The sequence below is a fragment of the Lycorma delicatula genome, chromosome 5, assembly GCF_047948215.1.
Source record: "Lycorma delicatula isolate Av1 chromosome 5, ASM4794821v1, whole genome shotgun sequence".
Lineage (NCBI taxonomy): Eukaryota > Metazoa > Arthropoda > Insecta > Hemiptera > Fulgoridae > Lycorma > Lycorma delicatula.
The window spans coordinates 94132043-94152056 of NC_134459.1; the positions used below are offsets into that span (position 1 = coordinate 94132043).

Below are 20014 nucleotides of genomic sequence, written 5' to 3' on the forward strand. Positions count from 1 at the left end.
AATTTTGGGTTTTTTTTTTTAATGGTTGGTTAGGTGACGTAACTGGCTATACGCAAAATATTTATATAATTACATACCATCTACACTAACAGCTAACACTAAAACAATGTTTTGAAAGCATGTCCTGCATATTTAAAAACTAACTCTTATTAAATTTATTTTTCATTAAATTCTTAACTGCTGAAGTATATGAAAAAACCATCAGTAAATATACTTCCATGTATTTAGAAAATTATTTATATTTAAATAAATAATTTTATCTTATAAATTAATGAACAATGAATAAGATAATTATGAAAAATAAACTTTTTAAGTGTAATTTTATAAAATAATCATAACAAAGTGTAATACTATTTATAATACTATTTATAATAATTTAATAACTGAAATTTAAATCTGAGAATTAAATAACTATCAGTTTATAAATCAGAAACAATTATGAAGTTTTGGCCTTCTGTACAGCATTTCCATTAACTTCCTGCTTCTTTGTGGCAGGTTCCTTTTCACAAGTACCATCTGCTTCACATGGGCATTTTAAAAATGATGGTGTTGTATCCACCACATTAGATTTATTACTTTTATCATCTTTTTCTTGTTTCCATGGGTTCCAGATTTTTAAAACAAATGGTTGAATAATTCTCCATATTATAAGAAGAAATGGTATCAAAATACAAGGAACGCAAGCCATCTTTTATTTTCCTATAAAAAGAAAAACAAAAATAAATTAAAAATGAAAAAATTTAATAGTTTTTTATACTTTATGCCAGGTTATAATATGCTAAAATCTTATAACCATGAGAAAATAATGAAGGTAAGTTATGAAGAAAGAGATATTTCTACTTTTATTAAATTACAAAATTTTATAAAATATTACAAAATTGTAATATTAAACTAGGTAACATAAAATAATATTCCAAACCAAATTTAGCAAATAAATGTTATTGTTAGTCTTAAAGCCATCAGTGATCCATTTCTCTTATCCTAGCATCAACTAATACTGATGATATAGTTGGTTTTTTGAGAGGCAGACAAGCATTTAAAACACATCCAGTACATATGTTGGATTTTAACTGTGTCTATTCATTTAGTAAATCAACACAATTCAAATCCAACATAACCTAAAATGTGGTGGGTCTTTTCTGTTTTTCCCTAGAATGTTTTTTTTAACATTATGTACTAATATTTGCTATGTGGTATTATATATTTGTGGTACTATATTTGTTATGTGGTATTTGGAGGTATTTGCAGAGAAATTATAAATATAATTTAACCAAACTTAACCTACAATGGTTCGCTTGCTAACCTTCGCTCATTAGTCAAGGTTAGTGAGTGTTGGTTAAGTTTGGTTAGATTATAACAATTATATGGCATTTAGAGGTATTTGCAGAGCAATTGTAAATATAATCTAAGCAGACATAACCTACACTCCCTAGTCAAGGTTAGCAAGCGAAGCAAATGTAGGTTAAGTTTGGCTAGATTATATTTATAATTTTATAAGCATATAATTGCATGAGCAATTTCTAATACGTAATGTAAAAAAAAAATACATTTGAGGGAAGAAAAGAAAAACCCCGTGGTTTTTGATTAAATTCTAATTAAGTGATTATACAACTAAAAAAACTACCAACAATAATCAGGTAATGCCAAGATTCGAGCAGTAATACCAATCATCTAAGCTGGCAGCAAAAATAACCAAAATCTAACAAAACAATATTGGTCAAATATTATATACAATCAAATAATATTTGACTACAAAGCAATTTCCTAAACCTTTAAAGATGAACACATTAACACAGGTACTAACATTAATTTGACTGAACGATCCCAAAAGATATTCTGGAAGAACAATTTCCATTAAATTGAATTAACAGAATATTTAAAAATTTATAAATAAAACAATATATTTAAATATCCTTGAATATATTTATTATGTATGTTATGTATTTAAACAGAGTGAGCAACATAAAATCGAACCCATAATGAAACTACTACCCAACATTATTTATGAAAGATTCTCACACAACTAGCACGACTAGTGGATGTATATGTTGCAGAGCAGTATTTTTTGTGTAAAATGCCTTATTCAATCCCAGAGAGGATAGCTATAGTTGAGGCTTATATTTGTTCTGGATAATTTGAAGAATCACATCAAGTATTAGCAGAAAAATTTCTGAATGCCCGTATCCCAGCGAAGAGTAGCATACACGGATTTAGTTAAAAAATGGCATACAATATGTTCAGTTTCAGATGCAAAATGAAATAGGCAACCTTCTGAGGACTCCACAGGCCAATGCCTGATATTGAAAGAATTACAATAGTAAAAAAAAATCACCACAAAGTTATCCCAACAATCAATGGTGTTAAATACAATATGTTAAATAACAATGGTGTTATTTATAACAATGGTGTTATATAACAATACACAGCTTGTTATAAAATTCTTCATTAATTAAAATTTAAACCATATCGCGTTACAACTGTGCAATAACTAAAGAAAACCAAATCGATTTCATTATTGCAACTGGCTTTTCAAAAACATTGTTGGTGAACAGATAGTTATCCACTTGCAATTTTTTCCTTTGGGACTACTTAAAGGAGAGAGATTTCATCAATCCCCACAATATTGATGACGTTAGGTGAACATTCAACGAGAAATCAATGCAATTAACAAAAATGTTTTTTCATAAAGACACCCCAATATGATCAGTCAAGCAAAAACGTGGATCAATGCCCAGGGTGGTCATTTTGAACATCTTTTATAACAATAAAGTAAATAAATACAACATTTAAATTACGTTTCGTTTTTCTTATTTAATTTATTCGTATTATTCATAAAGTTTCATTACAACATACCCTACTGATTCTGCAGTGGTTATGTTATGAGTTCGTTTTTATGTTGCTCACTCTGTATTGGTCTATAAATAAATCATACAAGTATATATTAGTATCAATTTTACCTGCCATGAATGGAATTTATATTTTAACAAGCATCTGTTTAACAAACTATATGCAAAAACTGTAAAAATTAACATGTAAAGGCTGATTTTTTGTTATGTATTACCGATATCTACCGGATTGAGAATTGCATATTTGTTAACAAGTGAGCATAATGTATAGACAGGATTAATCCAGATAATCTTTTGCTCAGAAGTAAACTTATTTTAACAAAAACATAACAGTACTGATAAATGGAAGTTACTACATGATCAGCTTTGACTACACCTGTAATAATAAATAATGTATAAATCACTTACCCATATTAAAATAAAATATAATTTTTTTTATAATGAATAAGAATTTGTACTTATCTATTATAATGGAGTCACTATGGTTAGTTGTTAGATGGCTCCACTGAAAGGCTATTGCTATCACTTAGCTAGTAAAGATAAACTTGATATCTGAATACCTAAATTGAATGTAGAATTATAAATATAATCTAACCAAACTTAACCTACGTTCGCTTCACTCGCTAACCTTCACTAGCAAACGTATGTTAAGTTTGGTTAAATTATATTTATAATTTTAATTATAAGTAGAACATAATTATTTAACTCGCCACCAGTTATTCTGGTTATAACCTGCCAATGATAGTGGCACCATTATATACACGAGTACCTAAGAATCTTTTTAATAACACATGAAATCAGGATTTCATTTTAGAAGGCATACAAATACAATTCTGCCACCAATTAACCGAGGGTATGATAAACAAACACATGGATGTAGGAAAATAAGCACTAGAATATTTGGGCAAATAAGTATAGCTGCCAGAAGCTAGTTTCACCTCAATGTCCAATTAATTTTGTTCAGTATATTGCTATTACAGAACATTTCCAAATTCATCAATTACTATTCAACACAAATAGCTCTAAAAAGTAATTTGTATGATGGCTTTGAAGGCATTCTACCAGATAAGTCAACAACACCTTCAATAAAGTCAAAAACTCTGATATCTTATCAATTAAATATATGTTTTACATGCTGCTTATTATTTTGGATATTTGAAAAATCCTATAACAAACTGTACATAAAATAATATTTGTTAGTAAAAAAAAAGTACATTTTTATTGTTATTGCAACATTTGAATTCACTTTTCATGCTGGACTCATAATAAAGCATATATTCTATTTTTAAATTAGTTTTATTTTTTAAAGACTGGTCTATGTACACTTGAGATAGTAAAAGCAAAATCAGCTTTAGACTAGTAAAAAAAAATAATACAAGTAATTTTGTTATCAGAAGGGCCCTTAAGGTAAATTAATTTATCACTGTTATAATACATTAAAATGTGTACACAAAGAAAATGAATTATTGTATATTGTTGGTACTTGCCTAGTGTAACTAACATTTCGATTCGGTGTCTAACATTAACCACTAAACAGAGGGCAGAAAGAAATGATCTTCAAATATTTACAACCATATTTCAAACAATTTGCATTTACTACATTTTAAATCATGGAAATTTGCATCTTTACTTTATAAACACTATTCAATAACAATAAATTCAGTCTCTTAACAAAAGGGGGATTAACGACGGAGAGTTAAATAGAACGTCAAATTTCTCTATAGTTAGGAAATGCACTTAATATTCATTAAATTTCTAGAAATGGTAAAATTTAATTTAGTACAACAAATATTCAATGGCGTCAGTAAAAATGAAACCTCATCTACTATAAAAAAATTGATATCTGTATTTTAATCATGACTTACGATTACGAGTGATTTTAATCACTCGCTTATATCATCACTCAATAACACAAATAATTATAACTTACTAACACTGATGTACATAAAAAAAAATACATTAATATATTTACTTATTCAAGACAATAACTCACTAACCTTCAATTTTTAATCGTCAACAATTACTCGACAATCGTTAATTCCCCTCTAAGTGTGCATTGTTCGAGTAACAAGTTGCTGTTAAACATTAAACAGAATTGCCAATATATTCAATTAGGAAAACAAAATAATGTTAGGGAGAAAACTAAACCGAACTCAAAAGTTAAACATAATTATACAAAAATATATCAAATATATAGCTATTTTTTATTTAATGATCTAAAAACCCTATTTCAACGCTTTCATAAAATGGATGTTTTTTTTAGACAAATCAAAACAAATTTAACTAAAGCAAAGGATGTTTACTCTCGGGAATGTGATCTTTAAAATAATCAAAATGAAACTGTAAATATTAAACAATTAAAAAATACTACAGATTAAAAGAATATTTAAAGCAAAATCGGTTACTGAAAATTTGCATCTGTCAGTTAACTACAAAAATAAATATTTTTTAACTACTGGATGAATCGGAAAGTAAAAATTACTTAAAAAAAATTAGTAAATTTAAAATTAATCAATTTAAAAATTACTTTTCTTATGTTTATATCATAATGCTTTCAGTTGCTTGTCGGCCATCTTCAGGATCAAAGATATTACATTCTTTCGGTGAAGTTCTGCTAACGTTTTTTAAGTTAGGAAGGAACGTATTAAGAATTGGTTAAAAGTACAATTTGAAAGCGACAGAATAAATCAAATATTTTTTAAAACATTACAAAGAACAAATCAGTTACACCTACTTTCTATAAATAACCAAAACAAAGTTAATTGTTAATAAACGAAAATGCTGAAACAAATTAAAAGTAAAATCTAAATGAAAAATAATAAACACAGTAAATTAAACATCTTGCAATTCTGACCACCAAAAATGCATTGTTTAATATTCTCCTTAGATATATGTATGTAACATTTACTTAATATAGAAATGTGTTACAATACTTAAAAAGGATGTTTTATTTAAATTTTATGGTACACAGAATTAATTATAATTAAATTTAATCATTCATTGTTTAAACATATGAAAATATTCCTTTCAGGTGAAAAATAATCAGTGATGAAGAATTTAATCTTTGTCATTTACATACATGAAAGTTCTTTCATACATGAAAGCACAAAACAACTTTAACATAATTCACTGAATCTAGGTGAGGTTATGTGGTATAAATGATGGAACATAAACAAACAGATGCTCACAAACAGCATACTTATCATATTCCATACACATCAATCTCCTGACTCTTGACACCATGCAATTGTCTGATTAGTTTTTGATGTTAGCTGAAAAAAAGTATGTTTAGTTTCTGTTGAATCCCACTTGAATTTGCTTAAGATTCTTTCCTACTTGAATTTATTTTTATTTTCCTATTTTTAAGGAGCAATATTTGTTTTATTTCTAATTATAAATTGTGTTATTAATGATACATACCATAAAGATATGATAACACAGACAACTACTATTTCATTTTACTATTTCAAATACAAACTTAATTTTTTAACAGCTTAATTAGTAAGTGATGAATTTTATGTTTTAGTTATAAGGTGTACAGTAGAGTGGAATTCCTATAACTCGAATATTCAAGAGTATAAAGACAAAATTCTACTTACAGAAACAAACATGTTATGAAATTACTACCTTTCTTTCTTTTTCTGTTTAGCCTCTGGGAATTACCATTCAGGTATTACTTAAGTGGATGAATGAGGATGATAAGTGTGAATGTAAATGAACTGTAGTGTTGGTGTGAATGTAAATGAACTGTAGTGTTGTACAGTCTCAATTCAACCATTCCTGAGATGTATGGTTAATTGAACCCAACCACCAAAGAACACCGGTATCCACGATCTAGTATTCAAATCCATATAAAAGTAACGCCTTTACTAGCACTTGAATGCTGGAACTCTCGACAGCTGATTTGGAAGACACGTTCACCACTAGACCAACCCGGTGGGTTATAAAATTACTACCTGCTGTAAATTCACAGCACATTTAAGAAAATATTGAATTTTTTCCATATACAGTCTTATTATATAACAGTAGTATTATTACAGAACATGATTCAGCATTATAAATACAGTATGCAGTACATACTATTGGTTAGTACGTACATATAGTATGTATGTAATTAGTAAGTTAAACTTAACTTACCTGAAGAGTATTCTATTACCGTGAAAGACACTAAAATGGAATGTAGGCTAATAAACAAACATGAAAATACTACACCATTAATCACATTTTTTTCTTACTGATAATTTATTGCAGAAAAATCGTAAATGAATGAAAAATACAAAAGGCTATACTTATTACTAATAGTAAAACTATCATTGTTGTATATAAAAAAACGGTTCAGTTTTAAGTTAAAGGTCTGTGTTTTTAAGTTTTTCAAAATAAAAACAATATTAAAATTATAAAAAATAAAATGTAAAGAATAATTAGCTGTTTTGTAAAAAAAACTGAATTTAATTAAAATCGAATAAAAAATTGTTGATAGCAACAATAAAAAATTGTTGATCGTTTCTTCTGGTGCGGTGTAGTCAACCATTTTTCTGCCACCGCGGGAAAAACCGATTTTGATACATCTTTTAAGTCAACGAATCGTCGAACAGACTCAACGTTATCGTAACTTCCATTAAAGTTGGGCGGTATGCAGGGTAGGTCATCATTTTCTTTATTCGAATCAATCTCTGTGGTATGATTCTCATTTGCCTTTGTTAATCGTATTGATTACAATATCTTCGTCAGTAGAGGGTATTTGGCCACTACCAAATCTTCGTCTATAGAAAAATAATCCCGAAAAGTTACGTCACTGAGGTACTTGCAAAATATCGTTAACTGACTGCCAATCATTATCATAATTGTTGCTAGAACAAAGGTTTTCACTGCTAGTTTGCTCACATTCCGACAAAATAACGGATTTTGTTAAAAAAATTTAAATCCAGCTTATTTAAAACAGTTAAAAACTGTTAGCTCAGTCACATCATTCCAAGATTTTTTAACTTCCTATAGACAATGAAGAAGATTAATTCTGGTCTTTGTTTCTTTTCAACCATCTCTAACGTTTTCATTATAATCCTTTTCCTGTACATTTGCCTAAAATTTTGTATAATGCCTTGATCCATTGGTTGGAGTTTAGAGGTAACATTTCATGGAAAGAAAACGCATTTTGTCGATAACAATTCCCGAGGAAACAATTTTGGATGTGCCGGAAGTAGTCAATAAATAGAACAATCTTTCTATTTTTTGATTGATAATAATCATCTAATTTGAATAACCATTTTTTGAAGATTTCAATAGTAACCCACGCTTTTCTACGGGCTTCGTACTGAATAGGCAAACACTTAACGTTGGCGAAACAATGTTGTTTTATCGATTTACCAATTAAGAGAGGTTTCAACCTTTCTGTCCTCGAATGTTCATACCTAAAAGAACTGTGATGCGGTCTTTACTTCGTTTCCCACCTTGGCATTTATCACCTTTAAAAAATAAAGTTTTGTCAGGTAAATTTGTAGCACGATTTTTTTTTAGCGTACTGTTTACTTACTATTATTAAAAAACTTCATTTACACTTGCATTTTCATCACAAACATTGTTGCGTCGCTTCCTTACGGCAGAAGAGTGAACTATTCTTGTATCATATATCATATAGCAATAAGTTAGTATGCTACGAGCAACCATACTATACGGCCGAGTCGCTAACTAATGTATCAATATAATTTTATTAGTAAAGTTATTAGTATCATAGTATGTTTAATTCAAGTCTTTTTATTCTACAGTCCACTTTATATTAAATTCAACTGTCAACACACCACCAACATTTTTAAAAATTATTCCATGCCTATCACTAAACTTATTAAGCTAACTAACTCTAGCTTTCAAATCTGTACAACTGAACTGTTTCGCAAAGTACTCGGCTTTTTCACGTAAAATTGGTACACCGATAGGTAAATTTTGATCGCGAATTTTTAACTCTTGTTAACGCTTGAGTTACGAAGGCTACGTCTTTCAACATTTTTTCAAGGTGTTTGTAAATCATTGTAAGCGTGTTGGGTGGTATACCGAATCCGATGCGATCACGATTTTCTTCTTTTTTCCCTCGTCTACTTTGATTATGAGCCTTATTTTATCGTCTAATGACGATGTTTTTAAATTTCTTTTCGACATTTTAAAAGAAAGAACAGAAAGAGTGTAAAAACAACTAACCAAACTGAATAAAAACTAAACACATAAAAATCATTGTAAGGAAAGAATAAGAACATCCTTGTTTAAAGCAGCAAACAAACCCAAACAGATATACGAAAACTACGCATACGAGCTGAGAAGTTTATAAAGACGCACGACCGACACTTTTTGCAAAAAACGAGTTCTGTGAATACTGAAGCGTGATGTATAAGATTTCGTTTCCTTCTTAACTGTATGTTGATTCATCCTCTTTTGTTTTCGCATAGTACAGGAAGTGAATCTACCTTGTTTCATATTTCTGAACTGAAAAAGGATCGGTATTATAGGCATAATGTTAAACTTGGGTATTTTATTTTTCGAAATAAATTAATCAAATTTTTACTTCGACTGTAGGATTTTTGTTCGAGTTAAAGTAATTATATTTCCGTATAACGTAATTAGAATAAATTTCCGAGCTGCAGGTATTTTAACGGAACATTTTTGATTTTCAAAATCAAATTTCCATACAAAAAAATTATATTTACGCTTGACTCCACAAACACTGCTAAAAATTAACTGATTGTCCTTAAAAAAACGAATGCTTTATTTGAAGAAACGTTTTAGGTTATAAAAAAAATTATTATACTAGAATTTAATCATTCATTGCTTAAAAGTATGGAAATATTCCTTTCAATTAAAAAATAATCATGTATGAATTTCATATCTTTGCCATTTATGCACGTGTGAAAGTATGCTTGCTAGTGAAGACCAGCACTTATTGTTTGCATGGGAGCTCTGACCTCATCAAAATTTAATGATATTAAAAATAAATTCAAAAGTAGCATGTAATTTTGATTGTTTAATTAGCTAGTAACTTTCCTTAGGGAGTAACAAATCATTAAAAAAAAATATATATATATAAATTAATTCAACAGTTACATGGGAATAAAGAATGCAGTTTCTGGTTAAATCTCATACATCTATTGCAGTGGGGAAAAAACTATGTTGTGGGTTTTCATTTTTAATGAAAACTCGTGTCAAATTTACTCTAAAATAGATTTTTTTACACTTTCTATGATTTCAGTTATTTTGCAATTATCTTCAATGACAATGGTTATTGTTTTTTACAAGGTGGCATCAACTAACAGGCTTTTAAGTAAGTTTGATGTGTTTAGGCTGTAGATAAAAATTGTATTAAAACTGAACTGCTGTGTTCATTTAATAAATTGTAGTTGTCCGAATACTTCATATGTTCAGCTGCATTAAAATGAGATCTCTTTATGGCACATGCAGAATGTCTTAATTTGTAATTGTGATTTTTTTTTGAGCGAGATGGTAAATGTTTAGTATATATTGTACCCTAAGTATAATATATCTGGTTCCTGTAGTTCAATATAAAATATTTCACAAGCTTAAATTATTTATTTCTAGGGCAATGTAGTTAGCTCACTGAGCTGGTCTAGTGGTTAACTCAACGCAAATCAGATGATTTTGAAGTTGACAGTTCTAAGGTCCTAGGAAAGGCAGTTAGTTTTACACGGATTTGAATACTAGATCATGGATACCGGTGTTCTTTAGTGGTTGGGCTTCAATTAACCACACTCTCAGGAATGGTTGACCTAAAACTGTATAAGACTACACTTCATTTACATTCGTACTTATTATCCTCTGAAGTAATACCTTACAGTGGTTCCGAAGGCTAAACAGAAAGAGAGCACAATGTAGTTAATTAGCTTTGTGTTGTGGTAATTTGTCTTACCTTAGAAAAACACAAGCAGTATTTTCAACATGAATAATAACTCTAGAATGCACACTGGAGTGTTTTGAATACACTACTGCCAGTGTTGAACTCCCACCAGGAGTGCTGTATACGCTCTCATTCCATGATGCTTTGTGTATTCTCAGTTGATGAGGTTATGTTTACATGTGTGTTTGTAATTTTAGAATTATTTCTGAGATTATTGTGGTTTTTTTGTGATTTGGGGTGCTGTAGAACCCTGTGTGTGCTTTAGTGACTATTGGATAAAAGGTTCAAGATATTATTTTCTTTTATTGCATTAGTGTAATTGGTTAAATTTTGTGATGGACAAATTTAATCCTTCTTGTAGTAAGTTTAATGACTGCATCAACTGTAATTTAAACAACAAAGAAGAGCTCAGTAGCAAAGAAAATATTAGTGAATGTGGAGATGTCGCTGAAGAACAAGATGAGGTTAGTGATTAAATTGATATTCAGATTTAAATGAAGATGAATTGGGCAGTGATTATATTTAGGGAAGAAACGGTCATAGATGGAGCAATGATCCACCAACTCAGGGTCGCACTGCAAGTAGTCAGATTGTGGTGCAAATAACAGGAAACAAAGGCAGGGCTATAAATACTGTTACTGATCTCGATGCTTGGGAGTTATCTTCAAAAGAAATGATTGTAAATTTTACAAATATTGAAATAAAAATTCAGAAAATAAATTATACATCTGATTCATGCTAATTAGGTTAACACCAATAGTGATAAAATTCATGCCTTTTTCGGTTTATTGCATACTACAGGTGTTTTGAAAGCAGAACATTTGAACACAGAAGAAATGTGGAGTTCTGCATACGGTGTTCTCCTTTATAAGATTATGTCACAAAATACATTCAAATTCTTATTAAACTGTTTACGATCTGATGATCGATTGATATGAGATGACAATGATAAATTTGCACAAATTTGAGCTCTTCAGAATATTTTTATAGCAAACTGTAAAGAAAGCTACACTCCTCATTCGTACTACACTGTAAAACAACTGCTTGGGTTCTGGGTTAGATGCCCCTTTAAAGTATATATATCTTCAAAGCCAGATAAATATAGCATATAAATAGTTTTTCTGAGATACCAGAACACACTACATGGTAAATTCAATATCCTACATTGATAAAGATCACCAAGGACAGCCTCAAGCACTGAATCTTGTGAGAATTATTACAGAATTGATACATTATACTGGACGTAATATTACAGTAGATAATTGGTTTACCTTTATTCCTATTGCTGATTCAGTGCTAAAATATAAGCTGACACTTGTTGGGACTTTATGGAAAAATAAGAAAGAAATTCCCCATCACCTCTTCCTTCAAAAAGCCATGAGAAAATCTCATCAAAATTTTGCTTTGATCATGAAAAACACTAGGAAGTTTCTGTCCGAAGAAAAACAAAACTGTTATACTCGTACAACTGTGCATAATAACAAGTAAATCAGACAACAGAAAAGCCAGACACGATTCATTTTTATAATGAAACAAAAGGAGCGGTCGACCAGCTCAACCATTCATTCAACATTTCAAGAAAAACTCAAAGATGGCCTCCTCATTAAACCTTACATGTTGAACAGGCACAAGGAACAGATTTCAAAAGAATATTCTGAAGGCATATGAAAAGTTCTTGGTGTTCGACTACAACTTCAGCGTGATCCAAAGGAGGGATTTCCAAAATCAATAAAGATGTGCTGAATGCCAAGTGTAAGAAACCAATATACTCAGAACACAGAGGTTTGCAAATCTTATGGTGATTTTAAAACTTGAACAGTTTTTAATCATATACCTTTTACTACATTCAGAGATGTGTTTGATGTTTTTTTAATGATATGTAACAATTAAATATTTTTTACAAAAAATACTGCCAATTATTACCGTAGTACTTAACTTGTGCTTTAATAGACTATGGTTTTGCGTGTGTATTCCAGGGTTAACTGTTAAATTCTACCAATAATAGAAAAAAAATGTTGTCTATTTCATTCTAGAAAGGTCAGGCTTACCAGTACAAATCTTACTGATGAATAACTATATTTCATTGTTCAATATAATTACTGTATTCAGTTGCTTTGTTAGACGATTAACATGGTAAGTCTAGAGCTGATTGGTCAGATGTTCCTGCAATATTCTGTTCATCATAAATATGTAAAGTCTATAAAAATAGCTTGATAAAAATCTTTGATAGCACAGCTCAAAACATTCAACTTGCTTCTCAATACATTCCTAACAGAGCATAAAATCATAAATCACTATGTTCCTGATTAATTTTGAATTATTACTATGTAGAAGCATTTAGTGTCTCAGTTATGGTGAGGTGAAAATGCTAGCAGAAAATTAAGGTCTGAACTGAAATGATTCTTCAATACTTATAGATATGATTAGTTGTAAAGATATGGCAAATATATATATACATACAAACACACTTATGATGCATTTTTTATCACTTCATTTAGCTACATCACTACACTTACCTACAAATGTACTAAGTATTTTCTTGTTTCTATTATAATTGTAATGTTGTCCATTCAAACAAAAAGGTACTATCTTTGCAGCATGATGATACTTTTCCCTTGTACCTCAAAGCCTGAAAATTAAAAAAAAAATCTGAATGAATTAACCAGTAAAATCTGCAAATTTTACGACAATCATTTTCAGAAAAGAAAAAATAGAAAATTTAATCACAGCTTTTTTATTCAGTTCAATATTAGATATTACAATACATATAAATATTACATAAATAATCAAAAATCTAATAAATATGACAATAATAATTAAGTCAATTACTTTAATTAATTTAATCAGATCTTTTACTATGAAGAAATAGTAAATATATAAATATTTATAAATAAAAGAATACACTGTACTTAGCTGCCAATATTATACAAAATAAGAAATGGAATAATAGATATAAAAATGGATAAAAGTTAAAAATACAAAATCACTACATTATATAACTGCATTCTGTATAGAGTATATCTGCATGCTATATGTTCAGTCTTTTAGCTTTCTTTCATCTGTCAAGATGCACTTGCACAATTTAATCAAGTTACAAAGTAAATAAATCATATCAAACACAAGTGCATAATGCAGACTTCTAATTGCTTAAAAACTTATATATTACTATATTCATCTATACAGATTTATGTTTTTTAAAAAATAATTTAAAACAACTGAAGATAAAACTCTGGGAAAAGATAAAATAGCAACTTAAAATCCACACACAGTGTTGTACAACTGATTAACAAAAACTACACATTCAGTATATTTCACAATTTATTCAGCAAAAAAATAAATATAAGTTTCAAATGCAGAAAAAAACCTGAACAATTGTGGATGTAATTTTTAATTATTTTTTTTTTTTTAACAAAATTTTGTCACAATAATGATTTCATTCTGACAAGTTACCAAGGAGTAGGATGGTGTACTCCAAAATCTAATCTATTATTATAAAACAATCTATATAGAAATTATTCTTGTGCTACTTATAACTTCATTAAAATCATGCCATCTTATTTAGCCACAACTGCCTAACTGGTTCCAGAGTGTATTTGTATCTATGGCTTTGGAATTTTTCAAGTTTCATTAAACTTGAAACTACTCATTATCATCATCATTTATATTCAACCAACTTATTTGATAGGGTGATCTTTTATATTAAATTTAATAAAAAAATACAGATCAAAAAATAAAATTAATGGCTTTATAAATATGATTCTACCTTACTGGATTTTCCTCACTCTAATTATCCTGAACAAACATTATATAAAAAGAGAAAGACAAAATACTATACCACAACATGGTGTTCAGTAAAATAAAAAATATTAATAAATGGTTAGAAAATCCTTTTGTATTGTTTTTAAGTACCGATATATCCTACAATGTACACAAAAATTATTTTTCTTTAATACTATTTTCTCATAGAACTTTGAAAATATGAGTGATATGTATTCTTTACAGATTAAGCTTGGATTTGTTTGAATAGATAATTACTAGAACGAATGACTGCTATTGACTGAGATTCTAATGAAACGTACAAAAGACCTCTACACAATCTAATAAAAGTATGAGTATTGATTAGACTTTATAAAAATCTTTCAATTGTACAATATGAGCTCATCAAATTACTTTGTAGAAATCACAAAAAAATGTACTCCAAATGCCTTGGAGGTGTGAAAAAATTCAGATTATTTGTACAGATGAAAATCTGTATACTTCACAGAATCACTCTATAGAAGCTTTCAGAAAGTAATTGAAACTTTACAGTTTGGGTTTAAACATTTAAATTAAAAAAAATCACTTCAAATCCTTTTACTTAAGTTGTTTTAATAAATTGAAAATATTTACTTCAACTATTTGATCAAATTAACAGTAACTTTCTCAGTGCACTGAATAACAATATTTAGTTTGATTGATTTATATTTAAAACATGATTATAGCTCAAACTCACAAATTATTGAACTCTCTATTAATTTTATTTTAATGAATTTAAAAAATAATCATCCTAGAATAAAATTTCTGAACATACATTTTAATATTAGAAATGAATAAATAATACCTATGCAGTTGTTCTTAAAAAATCTCATTACTCAGAAATCAGCTATGTATGAATGAATAATGTACTACTTGGTACCATTTTTTTGTGTATATTAAAAAAAAGACAAATTTGTTGATAGATAAAATAATCATGAAAATAAATAGCTAATTATTATTAACTGTTTGAAAGAGCAAACAGTCAACTTTTAATAATATAAGTTATAAAAATTATCCATTACATTCTATAATTTGTAGTATAATTAAAATATCTGACAGACAGTTGCAGGAGAAACAAATTCATCTATATATAAATTATTAACATTAAAAATATTTTACATTATAATTCTTATAATTAATAACAATAATCTGTGCATCTACATATATTATGACTTGTTTATATTAATATATCTTTCTTTGTAATACAAAAAATAATTAAATGTGAAAAATAAATTTTTTTAATATTTAGCTACGTAATTTCATAATTATACTGTAATACCAAACTGTTTTTTATATAAAAATATATTTTTTAAATTTTTATTAATTTATAATCTACCAAATTCTTCCCATTAAATTTCTTAAGTGAATCACACATATTGATAAAACATACATTGTAATTGACAACTAAGATACATATATTTAAAATTACTGCATATACAAATATCCATATTGCACTTAGTATATTTTAAAGATTAAAATGAAATTATATATTTATAATATATAATTATTAGTCAGTAACAGTAATAGTATCTATAACTGTATATAATTATTCTTTTTTAAAATAAATTAACCTTTGAGGTAATTGATCATAAAAGAAAAAGCTAAACTACTCAAATATTAAATTGTTATACAAAATATTTCCATATTCATTAAAAAAAAATAACTTGGGTAAAATGTGATTATTGTTCATTCTCTTTACATTTAGCCTATTATACAAAAGATATATATACTTGTCATTGAAAAACTATCATACATATTAACAACAACAATTTTGGCACACTGTGTCTACTTAAATTATTTGAACAACATGAAAAAAAAATTGTCATACTGTCCCTAAATTTTCTACTGAACATTTAAAATACAATCTTAAAATAAATAAATTATTCCAGGCATTTATATCATGAAAACATAACGGAATAGAATATGCAAAAAATTTTACACAATTCAATTTTTTTTAAACATTTTACTATTAAACTTTAGCAATTAAAGTAAATTAAACTTTAAAGTAATTAAAAAAAGTATACCCTATATGTAACATAATCGCATAACTAATTTGATAGTCTTAATTAATTAGCTTTATACATAAAAATTAGGATGTACTCAGAGAACAGAAATATATAATCTTTACATACTATTTTCATCAACAAATCACTAATGTGCATAAATTAATAAATACCATATATAATCTCTTTTTATCAAGAAAGTTAATTTAAAAGAAATAGTGTTTTCCCTTAGGTAGTGCTTTTGCTGTAATTTTACTCAACCTCTTGCTGCACTCTTAAGGTAATTAGAAAAAAAATTATATATATACACACACATACACATAAGGGTGAGCCATAGCACACCTTCAAGATTGTCATACTGCCTTCTGGACAAAGAGTGAGTATGACTGCAAAATTTTATCTGTCATTTGCCTTCTGGTTATTACAGTGTAAACATGTTCACTCCACTAGCAATTTGAACCAAGGAGGAACAATGAGCAGTGCTCTAATTTCTCTAGTTGGAGAGTGTGAAAGGGGTTAAAATTCAACACTGACTTTTATCACAATATGAGTATAGTGCTTTATCACGTAAAGATTTTTTTTCGCAAATGAGAAGTTTAAAAGTGGCTGGATGAGTGTAACACATGAAGAGGGAGCAGGATGCCTGTCAACCTCCATCACAGACGACAAGCTTCAGCAAGCTTGAGAGATGGTTCTGGCAAATAGGCAAGTTAACATCGTCATAATTCTGCCCATAAAATGATACAAGCTCAGCTTGCTAAGTCTCTGTGTGTAATGGGTACAAAGACAGCTCGCTTGCGCTTGCTATAGTTTAAACTATCAACAGGCTGAATTTTAAGGTACTGGAACATTCTCCCAACAGATCTTGCTCCTAGTTTAAAGATTTATTCAGAAATTATTCCAGTGAATCAAAATAGACAACCTAAATAATAAAATAACTCCCAAGTACTGCTAATGTCATATGCATTTAAAATAACCAATATCACTGTACTATGTTGAATTTTTTATTTTCAAGGTTGTTATTACAATAGGATACAAAGTTTAAGATTACTAAAAAATAGACAACACCACTTTCAAGTACAAAAAATTCTGAACTGGTGCCTGTATAATGAATACATAACAGAAATATTTTTAAGACAGTATAAAAATATTTTACTATGAAATTATCATTAACTATGAATACAGTTACACTGAAATGATATAAATATAAGAGTTAAAACTGATTTTTCACATACACAATACAGTGTGATTTGATGTAAGGGAAAATTGATTTGTTTTAAAGTAATTGGGCAGCCAAACTAATTTATTATCTAATTTCTAAATGATTTGAAACAAATCAATTAATTTGCCCAGGAAGTAAATGTTTTAGCTGAAATAATGTTCAAAGAAGGCATAAATTGCATGTGAAGTTCATTGTAACAAAAATATCCTTTATAACTTAATATCTCTTCAATTTCAACCTATAATTTCACTTTCCTACTAGCTCAAATTAATTTTTAAATCCTACAGAACGAATGAAATTGCAGGTTCCTATTGCATTACAGTTTGCAAGTTGCTCTTGACACTTGTCAGTCAGTGTTAATTATTGGACCCCAAGGCCAAGGTAAGTGGATAGAATAAGCACTTATTCAAAGAAAAGAAATCATATCTTTATTTGGATTTACTAATGTTTTTAAATCAGATTAACTATGTTTATGATACCTCCTGCAGTATTTTTCTTGATAATAATCAACTAACAGGTGATAAAGAAATCAGCCTCTTGAATTAATTTTAATTTTTTCTTACTAAATGATTGTAGGTGAAAATGAATAAACGTAGATACAAAAATGTAAACAAAAAAGTCATTTCAGACATGATTAATTTATAAATTTACATTTTTGAACAAAATTGATGAATGCTACTGTTATGAAAACTTTTATTTACTGGATAAGAACTAAGAGTAAAATACATTTCTTTTTTAATAATATTTATAACTACCACTAGCAAAGTGATAGTTAAAACTTTTTTAAAACCTATTTATTCACGGTATTATTTAATAATTAATTACTGCCTAATAATGTCAACATGTCATCAGTAAAGTCAGATGATATGTTGAGTATTAAGTCAATATTAAGTTACTTTTAATATGTTTTCAGAGTTAGGGCAACTATGGCAGTTGCATAAATTAATCAAACACCAGTAGGTTGTGAAACTCATTTGGAATCCACATACTTTTTTGAAAGTATAGTTATAATGCCACTTAAAACCTTTGAATTCATATCTTTGAAAAAAAACTGGCAGAGCAAATTAGGCTGTAGGAATGCTTTTAGTACAGCCATGATGTAGATACTCATCATCTGTTGCTGCATCAGGTATGTTCTAAATGATTGTAAAATATTGATAACCAGAGAATATCTATTAACCAAATCTGGATTAGTTATGAATATCTAAAAGCAGAACTTTTAAATGGAAATTTTAAATCAAATATGTTGGTCTCACTAGGTAATGTACCATCCAATCCTCATGCTCAACCTTCCAGCAAACTATGTTATTCCTATGAAAACTCAATGTCCACACAAGACAATTTTTTATGCTTTTCAGTAGTTTCAGAAAGTATAAAATCATGTATAAAGTTAAAATATGTGTTGTCGTTCCTCCACATACTTAACCAGTTAGTATACTGGTAAATCTATTTGCTCATGAATTCACCTGGTGTAAAGACCACCCAAAACAAATTACAAACGCCAATATCGCATATATGACAGGAGCACTGAACAAGTTTGCTGCATCACTTATGCAGCAAACTGTCAGGCAAAGAGACATAACAGTTTTTTGTTAAACTTATGATTTCAATAAAAGACTGCCATATATAATGCAAACTTAAGCAGTTGTTAAATCTTTCAATTAATACAAAATTACTTTATATATTATGTGCCCCTTCTTGAAATATGGCTAAACTAATAATATATTTTTTGTAACGTGGTACACAGTACACTGCAATGGAGACTGCATAAGAACAACCACCACAGTGAAACATAGTTATTGGGAGTTCTTTTGAGAAACAGACTGCACTGAGGCGGCTGATCCCTTTTTTTTTGTTTATTATAGCCTGTTATGTTCAAATCTGTGAAAAAGTTACCAACCCACCACGGTTAAAAAAATTAAGAACCATTATAGCAAATATTTTAAACAACAAATTACAAACTTAATGATTATACAACCCAAAAATTTTGTTTTAATATTCAGAAAATAATATTTTTCACTAAAACTAACTCTACTCAAAGTCAGATAAAACAATACTCTAAGGAATTATTTTTTGTATTAATTTAAACGATTTCAATATTTAAACAAAAAACAATGCAATGAATGATCTACTAAGTCGATAGAATGTTTTGTATCTTCTACTTCTTTGTATAAAAAGCGGTAAGTATTATAATTACCAATAGAACACATCTGTTTAAATGATAATGTTAGTTATCATTAAGTAACTGTATTAT

The 20014-nt window shown here is 28.4% G+C and overlaps 1 long non-coding RNA gene across 2 annotated transcripts; it reads right to left on the bottom strand.

Moving 5' to 3' along the window:
* Positions 1-2852: 2852 nt before the first annotated feature.
* LOC142325212 (uncharacterized) lies at positions 2853-19844 on the bottom strand. 2 transcript variants are annotated; one of them, XR_012756503.1, is made up of 4 exons: positions 13570-19844; positions 13257-13369; positions 4844-4921; positions 2853-3222 (listed from the first exon to the last, which is right to left on the bottom strand). It is a non-coding gene; the product is annotated as an uncharacterized LOC142325212 (long non-coding RNA). The 2 variants fall into 2 exon arrangements; XR_012756504.1 differs by having other exon boundaries at positions 13731-15554.
* Positions 19845-20014: the final 170 nt, after the last annotated feature.